The sequence below is a fragment of the Vigna umbellata genome, chromosome 1, assembly GCF_029865625.1.
Source record: "Vigna umbellata cultivar VRB3 chromosome 1, Vumbellata_1.0, whole genome shotgun sequence".
Taxonomy (NCBI): Eukaryota; Viridiplantae; Streptophyta; class Magnoliopsida; order Fabales; family Fabaceae; genus Vigna; species Vigna umbellata.
In genome coordinates, this window is record NC_142165.1 from 98,366,581 (window position 1) to 98,383,091 (window position 16,511).

General features: G+C 27.3%; 2 pseudogenes across 1 annotated transcript; both read left to right on the forward strand.

Moving 5' to 3' along the window:
- The first annotated feature begins 4,932 nt into the window (after positions 1–4,932).
- Positions 4,933–5,337, forward strand: LOC124826840 (dirigent protein 22 pseudogene; annotated as a pseudogene).
- A 6,347-nt stretch (positions 5,338–11,684) lies between these two features.
- LOC124826804 (F-box/kelch-repeat protein SKIP11 pseudogene) lies at positions 11,685–14,907 on the forward strand (annotated as a pseudogene). The gene is made up of 2 exons (XR_015783817.1): positions 11,685–11,951; positions 13,301–14,907. The product of XR_015783817.1 is annotated as an F-box/kelch-repeat protein SKIP11 pseudogene (transcript).
- Positions 14,908–16,511: the final 1,604 nt, after the last annotated feature.

Consider the following 16,511-nt stretch of genomic DNA (forward strand, 5'->3'; position numbering starts at 1 on the left):
CAAAAGGGAGAACCAGATTGTAGTGTTGAGTTGTCTTACTTTTACGTATATATATATAAACGTTTGGAGACAGATAACTAAGGACAAACATGTTATTTCATAAGCTGCCACCAGGACAAACATCCTCGACAATCGTACTAGTTTATTCTATAAATGCCCTCGCTAAGTTATTTTGTAACTAACAGTCTCTAAGGCTTTTCCTGGTAATTTGAAGTCATTGCAAAGGTCAAAGGGTGGAATGTGAACATAAATAGAGGGACAGTTATTTTGTCTGTTTAGGTACCCTTTTTGGGAAAATACTGATCAGTCTATTAAACACGTGAAGACAAAGAGGGAAGAAAAAAAAGTATAGTAAATAGTAATCAAATGTTTATATCGTTACTTTTTTAATTAGTTTTTTTAATCCTTAAATAAGTGTCTCTCTCAAGGTCTAATCTTTTCTGGGACGCTAAAAGCCAAGAATACATTTGTCTCAGATGGTTTTTCTCCATTTCAACGAGTTCAGGATTGAACCTACCCTTCTTTATGTAGCATGCATGGATAATTGGATTTATTAAATGTACTTAGAAGTTTAGCTTTCTTTATTACTGTATGTAAGCTGAAGATAAATAAAAACTTAGGTAATATATATACGTGTGTGTGTGTGTGTGTGTATATATATATATATATATATATATATATATATATATAATTATTTTTTATATGAGAAGTCGCATGTATCTTTTATATTAATCTATTATTTAAATTGAAGACCAAATTTTATCTTTTGGGGGTGTTATAAAATTTTAATAAAGCATTTAGTTTTTAAAATGTTCAAAATTAAACAATTTTAGTTTAACATAAATATATTATTTAAATATTAACACAAAATATTGAAACTACTTGATAATAATATTGAAACTTATAATTAATAAGATTGTTAAGGTTTTACGTAAATAAATAACTAACATTTTTATTATTTATGAAGATGCTAATATTTTGTGTGAATCTGAAAAATATTTTATCAATAGATTAAAAATGTTTACTTTCGCAAATTGGGGGACAAATATAGTATAATAATTTTATAGAGATTTTATTAAAAATCATAAAGCCTGAAAGTGTAAGTATTAGAAATAGTTACAATTTACTATAATTTCAAATTAAAAATACATATAATGTTATGGGTTAATTTTTTTTTTCTTTATGTAAAAATCTAGAAAATGATATTTTAGAAGTGATAGTAGTTTAAAAATAGTGAGACTCAATTATTTTAATACTAAATGATTTTAATATAAATAGTTTGTTATAAATGAGTTTCATTATTTTAAAACACATAATCTTTCTAGAAATCATTTTTCCAGAGTTGTGTGACTTCTCTGTAAAAGTTCTTTTGTGTTAATCTATTTGAAGATCAGAGACCGTCTAATTACAACGGTGAGATATTCAAATCTATTCGATCAATTTTTTCAAAAGAGTAAGTTAGCTTCTACTTTTTTCTTTAATCTGTCCAGTTTCCTTTGCATGCCAGTTGTAGTGTTTTTGCATGTATCATTTGAGACCTCTATAAGACTCTTTGTTGATCAGCGGTTCTAACGATATATCTTGATCATGTTTTTGTGAGTTGTAGATGCAAATAAAATTCCTTGAGTTGGTGGAGTCATCTTAGGTCTTGTAGAGTAGTTTGGTCCTTTATACGGTAAAGGAAGTTAACTACCACATTTTAAAGTTATTGTGATGTTTTTAATTGGTGTTATATGTTTAAAATGGTGTGAAATTTGTAGTTGGTATGGTGAGACATTGTTATGATTACTTGTTGAATGCTACTGATTTTGGTGAACTATGATTGATGAGAATTGTTGTACTAGTGAATGGGTAAAATATGGTATGAGAGCTTTTAAAGTGTTGGTTGCACCTAATTTATAATCAAAAGAACAAAATGATATTCAAATTTGGATATAAGCATGTTCTTAAATCATTTCTAGTGTCAAGGATATCATTTTAGTCATTTGAATAGGTCTTAGGTGCAAATAAGAAAAATCAGGTTTTATAAAAAAATGGCAGAAATAATTTATTATCTTACTTGATAATCCACTATTTCAATCAAAATTTTATATTATATTCAAAACGTTTTGGAATAATCGACTATCAGTTGAGATAATTGATTATCCTAAAAAAAGAATTGTTGGACGCTTTCTTTTAAATTCTTATATGTTTTCTTTGCTTTAGATTCCTTATTTGGGTGAGTTAGTTTATAAATGTTATACTTAATTGATTTGAATAAATGGATATTTATGGTTTGTGAACATGTTTATGTGTATGTTTGTGGTTGACAAATATGATGGTATGATATCGATGATTGACGTGATTTCATGGACCTCGTGATGAGACTTCATGTTGGTATTTCAATAGTTAATGGGTAGCTCCTAGGGTGGAGTTTAGTAGTGTGATGTATTGATGTAGGGAGTCAGTCTTGAAAATTATCATGATACTCTAATAATCATTCCATCTAAAGTAAAGAAGGAGATTATGTAGTGAAGAGTAGCAGAAGGTTCTTTGACCATAGGTAGTAAACAGACTAATCTTGTATTGTAGTTTAGGGGGAAAGTTGTTCCACCGTTACAAGTGTACAACTTGTCATAGTCTGACATCAATGCACATATCTGGATGGTCAAGTCTGATGTTATAAACCTATTTAATTTCTTGTTTGAATTAAGGATGTAATTATTATGTATATTTTAAACTAAATTGTATAAATGTTCTTTTGCTACAATAGTTTATACTCTTTATTCTTTGTGTTTGTTTTTCAGTTTTTTTTTTTGCAATAATTACCTTGATAGCATGAGCTTAGGGGATGTCTCTAGTGAGCATATGCCAGGAGAAGATTGAATTGAGGCATAAAGTAGATGTTGTGTTTTAGTTTTATCTTTTTGGGAGACCTATTACACTTTTGATTCAATATAATGTCTTATAGTTTTGTAAAATCTTGTATATCTTGTTATTATAAGTTATTTATGGATATATGTATTAACAACTTATAAGTTTTCTTTAAGTTGACGGTTTTTTTAATATTAAAGGTGTGATAAATCCTATTGTAATTGAATGCTATAAAAAATTGAGATGTTACATTTTAAAATTCAAATTAATGAAATTTATACTTTTATTAATTTTCAATCAAATATTTATTTTTCTTATATTGTTAATATCTTCTCATGTTTTTAATACAATATAGTTATTTATTTAATTTTATTTAAAAAATACCATTAGCTAGGACTACTAAAAATTATATAAAAGATTATGAAAATTAAAACCTACAATGGCAGTTCAAAATACATGCATACACAGAGATGATGTTACTTTCCATATTAAATATGGAAAAATCCACAAAATCCTATTTTATGTTGTCATAGCTCTACAAATTTGTAATCTCTTTTTGTATATAAATTTGTTATTTTATATAGTTATGCGTGTTCACTTTTTTTCATGTTTTTTTTTCGTTTGTATCAAATTAATTGAATTTGGAAAATCATAATTTAATGATACACAATGTATTTTATGCTTTACTTATAATCAAATTATAGTATTATCATCTATTAATATAATATTATAAATATTTAAAAAATATTATCAACAATAGATTCTAGAATTCCACTAACAAATATATTTCATCTAAATTTAACTTAACATTTAAAAAATATCTAAATAAGGGCTGATTTCGAACTTGAAAAAAAATAATTGTGCACTCTTAATGTCTTTATTCAGATATTGATGTATTTGTAATTGTTAGTCAACAAAAATTCCACATAATAATTTATGTGAAATCATAAGGTATTTGATAATATTAAAGTATATAATCAAAGCTTTTTATTATCATGCAACAATTTTATGTGGACATGGGACATCATAAAGGTTGTTATTTTATTATATTTATTTAAAAGTATATTATGACTTTTGTGATCTCGGTGAAATAAAATATTAAGTTAAATGCTTACTTTGTCATCGTATTAAGAGATAATTTTCAGTTTAATACTCAGTTTTAAAAATGGAGACATTAGATCTCCATGCTGATGTGGTATACTTTTTCTTTCTTTCCTTTGCAGTCGAGCTTTTTATCTCTCCTGTTCAGCTTTTTCTCTCTCCAGTCCAGTTGAAATTTCTCTCGCTTATATATTTAGATTAATAAAAAAGTATTTGAAGTTTTTAAAACTACAAAAATAGTAAATTGTTATTTTTTTAAATTAATAGACCAAATATAATTAAAGGACGTAAATAGTTTAGTCTTTATATATATAAATCATGTTTGGAAAATATAATTCAACTAAAAATTTAACTAAAAGAGGAAAAACTATGAAATATCTCAATTATATAAAACTGTAGGAAACTTAGCTGACAGCTACGGCATGGTAGCTGATATAGTAAAATAGAAATATAAAACCATTGATAAATATAATCAAAGAAGTAAACACCCTTAAATAATATTTTCATATCAAATTTAAAGCTAGCTTTTAATAAAATATATTTTGAGTATTTAGAAGAAATTGTTTTACTGTTGCATAAAATTAAAGGCAATAAATGTGTGTATATATATATATATATATAGGGTTAAATATGTTTTTCGTCCCTTAAGCATCATACGATTTTGGTTTTAGTCCCTACTCAAAACTTTGATGGTTTTTAGTTCTCGAAGTTTTGAAACTCTTAGTATTAGTCCTTAAAAATGGATGGCGTTAAGTTTTAATATACGTGACAAACGGCGATGCCAGGTTTGATGCCAACTGTCGTGCAAACCATAAACACCCTTTTTCTGTAGCGTTATGTGTTGGAATACCGGTCCTGGTTGAGGTTTTTGCCTTGGTTGGTGTTATTCTTTTGTTGTTGAAAGGAAGAAAGAAACGTTCAGGCCTCCAAAACAAATCACGAAACGTTTATTCTTCTTCCTTCAAAAATACATAATCCATGGAAAGTGGAGGTGTCTACTTTGGGATCTTTGTTTTCTCCTTCAACGAGCTCAAAGAGGCAACCAACAATTTTGATGAAGCTATGAAGTTTGGAGAAGGAGGACCGGAGCCAACCTCGAAGGTGGTGGGAAGAATCGAGGGTTTGGTTGCAGGAACGTTGCAGAGGGAGTTTATCTTGTTGGTGGTTCTGAACTTCGTGTTAACCGAAGGGAAGTACAATGGGAGTACCATCACTGTGTTGGGGAGGAACCGCATCACCCAAAACATCAGGGAGATTCCGGTAATTGGAGGCACTGGAGTGTTCAGATTTGCCACGGGATATGCAGAGACTAATACCATTTTTCTTGATCCAAAAACGAGGTCTACCATTGAATACAACATTTATGTTTCCCACTACTTTTGAGTTAAATTAAAATAGTTTTTCTTTAGATGTCGCCTTAATTTTACAGTAAAATCCAATTTAAAGAAAAGGCCATTAACTTCTGCAAAATCATCAGTAGTTTGTACATGTTTGGTGAAGAAGAAAAACAGCCCCTCATATAATTTACAAATTTTATTTTTATTATACAGGGACAATGAGAAAGAAAGAAATACACAAGAGAAAAGGGAACAACTAACAAAAACATCATATGTTTCCAAGTTCTTGTAATTGTTGCAAATCGTAAAAAAGGATCAAAACAATCTCAAGAATCCAAAACTTTACAAATGAAAGGGGAAAAAATAAGCAGACTTTTTTGTACACGTTCCTCTGGCGATCAACTCAAAGTGAAAAATGGACCTTCCTGGCCACGGTGCTGCTTGAGGGCGTGGAGGGCGAGGGAAAAAAACGTGAAGCTTCTGGTGATGTAGAAAACGAAGTTAGATTCAACTTGAAAAATGAAACAATCAACGTGGCACGACAGCTGACATCAAACCTGACATCGTCGTTTGCCATATCTAAAACTTGGAGAACTAAAAACCATCAAAGTTTGAGTAGGACTAAAACCAAAATCGTGTGATACTTAAGGGACGAAAAACATATTTAACCCATATATATATTCTAATATTGAATGCTTTCACAATTTGAGATATTCGTATACGAGGATTTTTTTTTTAATTCAAAACTTCATTACAAATTTATTTTTAAAAAACAAGATGTTTACAATTTGATGTCAAAGATAATTTAAATTCACATTTTTTTTTCTTAAAATTCTTTAAGATTTTTTTCAAAAACAAACATAACCAAAATTCTAAATTTCAAAACTGAATTAACTCTCATAATGTTATTTCAAGAAATTTAAAATCGAAATATTGTCTACACATCTTTCTCTCAACCTTTTACGGCAACCTTTATAGAAAAATATAACGAAATTCAAAATTTTAAAACTGACAAATTAATCGTCATAATGTTTTCTAAAAAAAATTAAAATCGAAATATTGTTATTTTTCACCTATATAGAACTATTTTATTTTTTATTTAAGATTTTTTCAATTAGGTAATTTATTTATTCTATTTAGTTGTATCTTATTTATCTAAAATTAAAAAATTAATTGAGGAGAAAGTAACCTAAGTACCTACTTTTAAAAAATGAAATTGAAAACCATTAATATGGAACAAAGAGAAAAAGCTGGAGTGGAGAGAAAAAGCTGGACAACATAGGAGAGAAGAGAAAAAGTCCACATAAGCATGGAGTTAACGCTGTTGCTGTCAACTTAACGAACAACACCTTATTCATACAATTTTCGTAACATAGGAACCCAACATCTTCATTTTTAAAACCGGATACTAAACTGAAAATTATCTCTTAACATGAGTACGAAGTAAGCATTTAAGCCTAAAATATTTGTTTGCATAAAAGTAAAGTTATGGATTTTCAGAAGTGGGTCACATTTGAAATATCTAAAATTAATGGTAATATAACACACTTTTACATTCATTTGATATAAAATATAAGGATAAAATGGTTATAAATATATAAACTTTTGTATGTTTTCAAAGAAAAAAAGAGTAAAAGATAAGAAAAGAAAATATCAAATGAATATAAAAAATTTAAAATGTGTTAAAGAATATTTTTCAATATCTGATATTTACGTTCATGTATATATATTCTAAATTAATTCTATTTTTAATTAATATATAAATTTTAATATTTTTTTATAGATGAAATAATAAATTGAACAAATATATAAGTTTTTTAAAATAAATAATAATTTATGATTTCAATATCATTAAAAAACAAAATTTAAGTTTAACGTAAATATTATAATTGTAATATAATATATATATATATTAAATTGATATTATTTCTAATTAATGTAATTAATGTAAAATGTTTAATTTGTTAAATTATTGTAAAAAAACAAAAATAATTAATGTATATTAAATTGTTATTATTTCTAATTAATTTTGAGACTTTCAATCACTGTAAAAGAACAAAAATTGATTAGGAATTAGGTTGACTTTTTTATTTGAAACTTTTATATTAAAATAAGTTAAAAAGAATTAATTGTATTTGAGGTATAAATTGTTCATTTAAAAATTTTAATATTATTTTTAACTTAAAATCTTAAAATTTAATTTTTATAAATATTATTTTTTTATATCACTCAATATTTATATTTTTAATTTATATGAAACTTTTAATTTATAGTTATATTTCTAACCTAAATACAACTAGATGAGGAAGCGATATTACTGATAGGGGAAGAGCTGCCGCAAACGAGAGGGAATAATAAAAGTATTTATCTAAAATTCATTCAAATTAGAAAGATAATAAAAGTATAATACTTTTGAAAGTAGTCATCTAAAAATGTTATTGTTTAGTACCATCTAAATTCTACCGTTCTCAAATTTTTTTCTTTAGGTTTCTCTTACTTATCCGACTTTAACTATCTGTCTTCAATACTCGAATTAATTAGTTGTGAAAATACTCTGAAATTTAAGTATGTTTTTAATTTAAGATAATCTAATAAATATATATTTCAAAAAATACCAACTACCTTACCTACATTTAAATAAAACACCCTTCATTGACTTTTTCTTTTTATGAAGCCTAATGATCCAGTGACACCATTAAAAGTTCATTACATAAAAGTAAATTAAAATATATTATGTTTTATTAATGTTATATTCAGATTAATAATATTTCAAGTAATAAAAAGTTGAAGGAAATTTATTTGTATCAAAATTGTTTATGATAAACGAAAGGAACTATAGTAACGTATAAAAAAATGATGTCAACTTTTATTAATAGTATTTTCAACGTGTCATATAGTGTTCTCCAGTGAAAGGTTAATATATATATGGGTACACGTATTCACACATAATGTATATTATTTTATACAAATATTATAAAATAATTAATTCAATTTAATGTATATAATTATTAACCTAAAACTTAGATAAATGTTTTAATTTTTTAATAATTTAGTGATTTCTGCATTAATTAAACATTAATAATAATTAGATGTATATAAATATATTTTTATATATTATTTCAGGTGTGGGGTTAAGAACATTTTTTTCCAAGTCTCCTAATGTCGTCTTCTGTCGGGTTTCAAAGTTCTTTCAAGTTCTTAATACTTTATTTTTAAGTTGTGTGGGGTGTACCTGTCAAAGATACTCTGACGTTCACGTTGGTATAATGATCGTTCGGTTAAAACACAGTAAAATCTTAAATTCGCAATAAATGCAATCACTTTTTACCTTATACTTGTATTTATAGGTTTTGAGACGAGCTTATGATTAATATAGACTTAATCATGGCCTAATACTTAGTAAGCATACTTTATATGTAAACTTGATTATAGGTGATACTAAGAGTTTTTAAGTGTTCTTGACCGTTTAGTTTTGCATGACATTTAGTCGAATGGTCTCTGGATTCGAGCTTTAGTGTGTTGTTATCCTAGTTCGCTCGGTCAATAAGTGACCAGACGATCATACATATATAAACTAGTATATTTACGTTACACTCTTATCGGAAAAAAATACAAATACATATATATATGTCCTTTTATTATATTTTATTTCAAAATATTATTCTCTTTCAAACAAATATTACTATTATTTGTTAATTTATCCTTAAAGTAAATATTATTATTTTTACTTAAAATAATGGATATATTGAAAAAAAAAAACATGTCATTTTAATAAAATTCTTTTAAAAAGTTATATATTCATTGTTATTATTAGGAGTGACAAAGATATTGGTGTCTATGGGTATTTGTAGGTAACATTCAGAATAGATAATTGATATTCGTGAGTATTTATTATATGTAAGTAGTGGATAGTTGATATTTTAATATCCGTTTATAAATGGGTAAGGTACAAGTATCATACAATTAGTACATGTGAATATTCATTACCTGCAAAAAGAAAATTAAAATAAAATTTTAATTTATATTTGATTAAATTAAGTTTAGTTAAAATTTAAATTAATTTATATTTTATTGGATAAAATTTAATTAAAATTATATTTTAATTTATATTTAATTTAATTATATTTAATTTTTTTATAATTTTAATTATATTTTATTTTAAAAATTTATAAAATATTTGTTTTAAAATATTTGTTAATATTTTTTAAAGGGATATCCAACAAGTAACAGGACGAAGAACAAATTGATATTTTTGATACAAATCAAATAGCAAATAAATACTATTATGTTCAATCTAATTCGTTATCATTCATACTTATCTTACATACAAACAAACATTAAATACTATTAATCATACATTTATATCTATTTGAAGTTAATCATCTCACCCCTAATGAAAATATAATGAATATATATTTTATATTTCTTAAAAAATTAAATGATATGTTTTTAATTTTTTTTTTGAAAATTACTGAATTTGGATATTGGTTAAGAAATGCTATAAATGATATTATATACAAAAAGAAAAATATTCTTTAAAAAAAGGTAATTGACTGCCTTAAACATTTATAATTATCAAAATTTGATGAAAAAAATGGTCATCGTTACCATAAGTACTATATAGAAATGCTATAAAATGATGAAGAAATATTTCACTAAATAATAATAAACCATTTTTTAAGTTATGTATCAAACTAAAAATTAAAAATTTAGTAAAAGAAGTTCGAAGTTTAAACAATTTTTTCTGTAAGAATTTTTAGGGCAAACAAAAGAAAGGAATATTTTTATAAGTTAAAATTAATTATTTACGCATAGATTAAAAAATAAATAAATTTGTGAAACATAATCTACTTTAATTTTTTTTTTGGAGAAGCTCCTTTTATTTTGTATTTTTATTATTCTCTCGTCAAAAATATTTACGGAGAAGTTTGCTTATATATATATATATATATATATATATATATATATATATATATATATATATATATATATATATATATATATATATATATATATATATATATATATGAGAAAGAGAAATTGACTAAAAGTAGTTGTATTTGTAATTTAGTCTTTTTATTTTTTTTAGAACTAAATATTAAATAATTTCATAAAAACTATTAATTATATATTTATAACATCTAAATTAAATTAATTATTTATTCATCATTCAAATTTTTAATTTAATCATCACTCTTAATTATGCAGAAAATAATATTATATAATTTTGTATTTACTCAGATATTAAATGATATAATTTTACAATAATATTTTCCTAAACCAGTTACTGATAGATTGGAAATAATTTTTTTTAAAATGAGTGTGTGAAATATTGTTAATCATCAAAATATAAATAGTACCTGATATATACTTTTGATATGTAAAAACTTAAATTAATATTTATTTATTTTTAATTCATTCCATTTTCATTTTTGTTTCCTTTCTTTTTTATGAATTTAGGATATCTCTTAGATTAAAGCTAAACAATAATCTCTCATATATATTATATAGGTGCTTTAACACTGTTACAATTTTCTTTTGTTTTTGTTCCAATCTCATCTTTTTCTAGTCAAATGTGACATTTTTAACAGTTATAAATTACTAATTCATTTATTATTAAAATTAATATCTATAAAAAGTCATAGAGACATTAAAAAGGGACAATTTATTAAAACAAACGAAACAAATAAATAGACAAACATAAAATCTAAATAAACATAAATTATTATAATGTTAGTTAGATGATAAACTTTTCAATTCATATTAATGAGAGAAAAAATAAGTGTAAGTTAACTAAATTGTTTTCCCAAGTTAATGAACTGATACAAAAATTACGCACATAACTTCATCATAAATTTTTATGAGATAAATATATTTTTTTACCTTTTTTATAGGATACACTTATTAAATCTCAACTAATCTTAATCAAAACTTTCTTTTGAAATGTAAAAATAAATCTCTACTAAATTTTAGGGTGATAGTTTGAGGGGACCATTCCTGTATTTCTTCAGAAGTTGAAGTTATTATACGAGTCAATAACTACTGTCAAAGAAATTGAATTTATATATATATATATATATATATATATATATATATATATATATATATATGTATTAAAAGTATACCTATATTTATTACTTATAAACGTTGTCCATTTATTATAATGAAGTAACTTCCACATTGAAGCATAGCAGTTACTCTCATATTTATTAATGTTTAAATTAAATATGTTTAATAAATGAGGGAAGGCAAAGACAAGGAACATTTAATGATAAACGAGTTGCTGAGTTGGGGAAGAAAAAAAACTGAAAAACTAAAGCACAGCTATGAAAGAAATAAGACAGCCAGTATGCAGCAAACACGTGCAGCAACGGGTGTAAGCGGTTTGGGTTCTCCACTGCAACAACAGCACATTGTAAACTACTCCGAGTCAGTCAGTCACGGTAGGCCCCACTATTTTTCTATCATTATTATCATAATATTTTTATTACTTTATTATTTTTTTTTACTATAAATAGAGTATCAGGGCATACTCATACAACACACACTATTTAGCTGTGAGAACCTTTCAGTGTCAATCAGTCTGAGAGGGTGTTTGATAGGTATTTAGAGAGTGAGAGTGAGAGTGATAAACTCCACAGAGCTTCTTGTCCTAAACTTGTAAGCTTTTCTTTCAACTTTTTCTCGCTTTCTGTTTCCAGTTTTTTCTTGCATGCATGCTTCTTTATCTTTTATGTCAATTTCACAACAGAGAGATCGTGGTAAACTGGTGAATGGGGTTTGCTATCACTGTATAGGAAAAATATTCTTTGGCAAAAAGAGCAATACTTTGATAAATGGAAGAAATGAAATGATCATCAAAAGGAAATAAAAGAGGTTATTAGACATAAAGTAATGACAATTTTAAATTCTAATAAAAATGAAATTTTCTATTTTTAAAGAAAGAAAAAGAAAGAAATAAAGTAAAAAATGGTGGAGAATAATTTAAAATTAAAAAAAAGAATTTAGTATCAAAGTAAACTTTTATGTATGTCTATATATGTATAAATTGGATTCTTTTATTGTTGTCTACATTTTTTTTTCAATTTATTATTTAAATAAAATATATTTTAAATTAAAATAATTCTTTTATCAATTTTATTTTTTAAATAATCGTTTTTTTGAATTTAATATTTTTTAAAAATTTAATTATTTTTTATTATAAATTTACTTATAAAATAAATAAAATATAAAATTATTTATAGAAAAAGAGAATAAAATAAAGAAAAAAAATGTTAAATGGATGAAAAAACTTTTTTAAGTGATAAAATATCATTTTTCTGATGTAAATTATGAGCTATTGTAGAAAATGGAGTTTAAATGACCGATCCGTTGTAGAAAAGGAGTTTTAAACGGTGGAGTCTTCTAACGATCGATCGATATACAGTTTTGTTTTATTTTGTTGTTGAATTTTGTTTTTCTGATCAATTCTCAGAATTGCTCCATTTTTTTACTTTCGCCCTGATTCGTTATGATCCAATCACGAAAACATCTCAACTTTTGGGAGGTTTGTGTTGATTTTTGTCTGTTAGAGATGTGATTATCTTTAGTGGCAGTGTTCATGGCCGTGTCTTTAATATATGCGTGAATGCACTAAATTCTGGAAGTTTGGGTCTGACTTTACTTTTGATTTTGTATTCATCTGCTTCAAATAAACTGTAATTTAGGTTGGCCGGTTGGAGCGTTAAAAAGGATTTTCATACTCTGACTAATGTTTTGTGTCAGAATTCAAGAATGTGAATAGGAATTGCAAAAACGTTTTCAACTGTTATTCAAGCATAACATTGACTATTAAGAATTGTTGATGTCTTGCCTGTGGTTTTCCATTCGATATGGCGTTTGCATGTTTGTTAAGAGTACTCCTTAATTATATTTTATGGTACTGTGGCATGTGGTGCTAGTAAGAATTTCTTAAAAATGGAAGTTGTTAAACTGACGAAGGGCTATTTAACTTTAATTTTTGATGGAAGGAAACCAAGCTCTTCATTTCCCTAAAAAATGTTCAAGGGTTCATCCTGTACTGCTTCAAAGGACGTAGCAAACTCAAGTGAAGAGGAGAACAAAGGGGCTTGTGATACTTTATCCTCCATGGATGTCTCAAACAACAAGGGCTCGCAGGTAGATGAAAAAGAACCTGTGCTAAAAAAGTTATCCAAAGCTTCAGATGACCCCGACGAGGAGGGTGGCAAGAGGGTTATGGCTTTCCTTATCCTTCCCCAGGACCAAGAGAATGAGCAAAACCCTGAAGCTGAGATTGCTGACAATACCCCACGTATTGGAAATCTCTACAGTGATCTCTCTATCAATGTTCTCCTAAAACTGTCAAGGTCTGATTATGGTATAGTTTCTGCATTAAACAGTAGTTTTCGATCTCTGATTCGGAGTGGAGAACTGTATAGGCTGAGGCGGGAAATGGGTATCGTAGAGCATTGGATTTACTTCTCTTGCAATCTCCATCATTGGGAGGCATATGATCCAAACCGTGGCCGCTGGATGAAGTTGCCAAAAATGCCTCGTAATGACTGCTTTTTGTGTTCCGACAAGGAGTCGTTGGGTGTTGGTACTGATCTTCTTGTTTTCGGAAGGGATATATCGGGTCCAATGGTTTATGGATATAGCCTTTTGACCAACTCCTGGTCAACTGCTGTAGAAATGAACATTCCCAGATGCTTGTTTGGATCTGCAAGCAATGGAGGAATTGCCATACTGGCTGGTGGTGTTGACCCAGTGGGTAATGTCTTGAATGTAGCTGAACTTTATAACTCAGAAACCAGAAAGTGGGAGACTCTTCCAAACATGCATAAGAAAAGGAGGATGTCTTCTGGTGTATTCATGGATGGAAAATTTTATGTGATCGGTGGAATTGCAGAAGACAACAAAACAGAGATAACCAGTGGTGAGGAATATGATTTGGAGACGAAAACATGGCGTGAAATACCCGACATGTTTCCTCCGCGAGGTGGAGAACCGAATATGGGGGCTCCTCCTTTGCTTGCAGTAGTGAACAATGTATTGTATTCTGCAGATTGTAACCAGCACATAGTAAGAAGATATGAGAAAGAGAGTAATAAATGGGTAACCATTGGAAATCTTCCTGAGAGAACATCGTCTATAGGTGGATGGGGAGTAGGATTTCGGGCATGTGGAAATCGACTGATGGTTATTGGTGGGCTTACCACTGAGTGTTCAGGTGTTACTGAAATCAATTCTTGGATCCCAAATGAACATCCACTGCAGTGGAACGTCCTTGACAGAAGGCGGATAGGGAGTTTTGTCAGCAATTGCGCAGTCATGGGATGCTGAGGGTCTTTTCTTTTCATGGGATGCTGAGGGTCTTTTCTTTTCATGGGATGCTGAGGGTCTTTTCTTTTCATGGGATTAAAAATTCTATTTAGGTTATTTAAAATCGTAGACCTAGTAGATGTTTATTTTTCTTCTTCTATTGTTGGTGTCAGTCTTTTCCTTTTCCTTTAAATGACCATTAGAGCAATTCAAATGTTATGCTCCTGGTAAATGTTGCCCATTCTCATAATTGTGATGCAGAATTGTAGCTGGTCTCCATTTCATCTTGTTTTCTTTCTCATTTCTCTTTTTATTCTCAAAGGTTAATCTTTTCGGTGAAATTATGCCCTAGACTCTAAGGCTCTTTTAGCCAGAAGCAAAGACAATACACAACTTTGCACAAAAATTTAACCTTTTACTGACTACTTGATCATAGAAACTTTGATACCAAATTATCAAACTTAAAATCCTAGGTCGTTATAGGTAACGAATGAGGACTCATGAATTGATTTATTTTATCTCTAGTTACATTTTTTTTCTGATCTTTCCAAACCTTATTACATTGCCATTATCTCACTGTTTGCTCACTACCTTGAGAAAAAAAAGAGTAAGAATAGCATTTCTCACGCAGTCTCTCATTTCAATGTTCTTTTTAACTAACCCTATCCCCATCCCTTGTTGATGTTCATTGTATTGGTGTATACTGATTTGTTTTAATGTTGAAAAGTTTTATATTTCTTCTATACACTCAAGCTAAAAAAAACTAAAATATCTTGTCTCGCTCTCTATTCTAATGTTTTCAATAAAAACACTCTTGTAGAAATAATTTGACGTTTTTGTGTGTTAGATAACAGTGTTTGTTCATTCAAGCTTTATCATTCTGTTTGTCAATAATCAATTTTGTTCTACAGCTCAATAGTCTATTCAAACGAGGAAATGTCTAACAGAAGTGTCTGCAAATTTCTTTAAGAACTTTTAACTGTTGGTAACAGTGATTAACTATAATTGGATTTCTTGATTTGAACTTCCTTCTTGCCTGAATTATCTTACGAGGATCTTTACACTGGAAAGAGTAATTGGGACTAGTTCTTAACCTAATCATTTTTCTCTTATGTCTCACAGGGCCTTGTTATTACCTTCGGCTGTTGATATATAGGGATCTAATTTGTTAAATGTCAAATCTGATCTATTCCTTATCAAGGCCTGACATTAACATATATGAATTTTTTTATACAGTATCCACTTGAATTAGATTCACAAATCCATTTGATGACAATAATTTTAGAGAAATTATTTTAGTTTATTAACTTTGAATCTTCCTTTTAAAAATCCTCTGAAACTTTACTTTCTTTCTTTTGTAAACTTTTTATTGGAATTTATTGTGCAATTTACATTTATGTAGACTGGGTGTTATTTGAAGGAGTTAAATAATTTCAAAAACATTTTATTTCTTTTCCATAATCTGTCATTGTATAGGGTGTAATCCAGGGATTACAAAGGTGTAAGATTTAGTCGCAGAATAAGGAAATTGTTTTTAAAGGAAATCAAATTGAGATTTATGTAATTTAAAAATTTGCATGTGATGTGTAGTTATAACTTCTATGCAAACAACTATGTTTGAACTTATATTAGTGATCAGTCTGAATTTTGCAGGCATGAAGAAGTAAAGGAGTAAATTTTTATACAAAGAATTATTTAGCAAGCAAGTTTTGTTAAAAAAATTAAATAGAATGCTATGTATCTGTCGTCAATAAACCAAAAATTCATGGAATGTGCTAATCAATTTGTAATAACATTTGAAATTACAAAACTTTTCCAATCTTTTGTTTATTCTATTTTCAGTGGCTGGTGCTGATTCATACCAATTGTCATCTTTATAACTTGTTTGGAAAGGTTTGT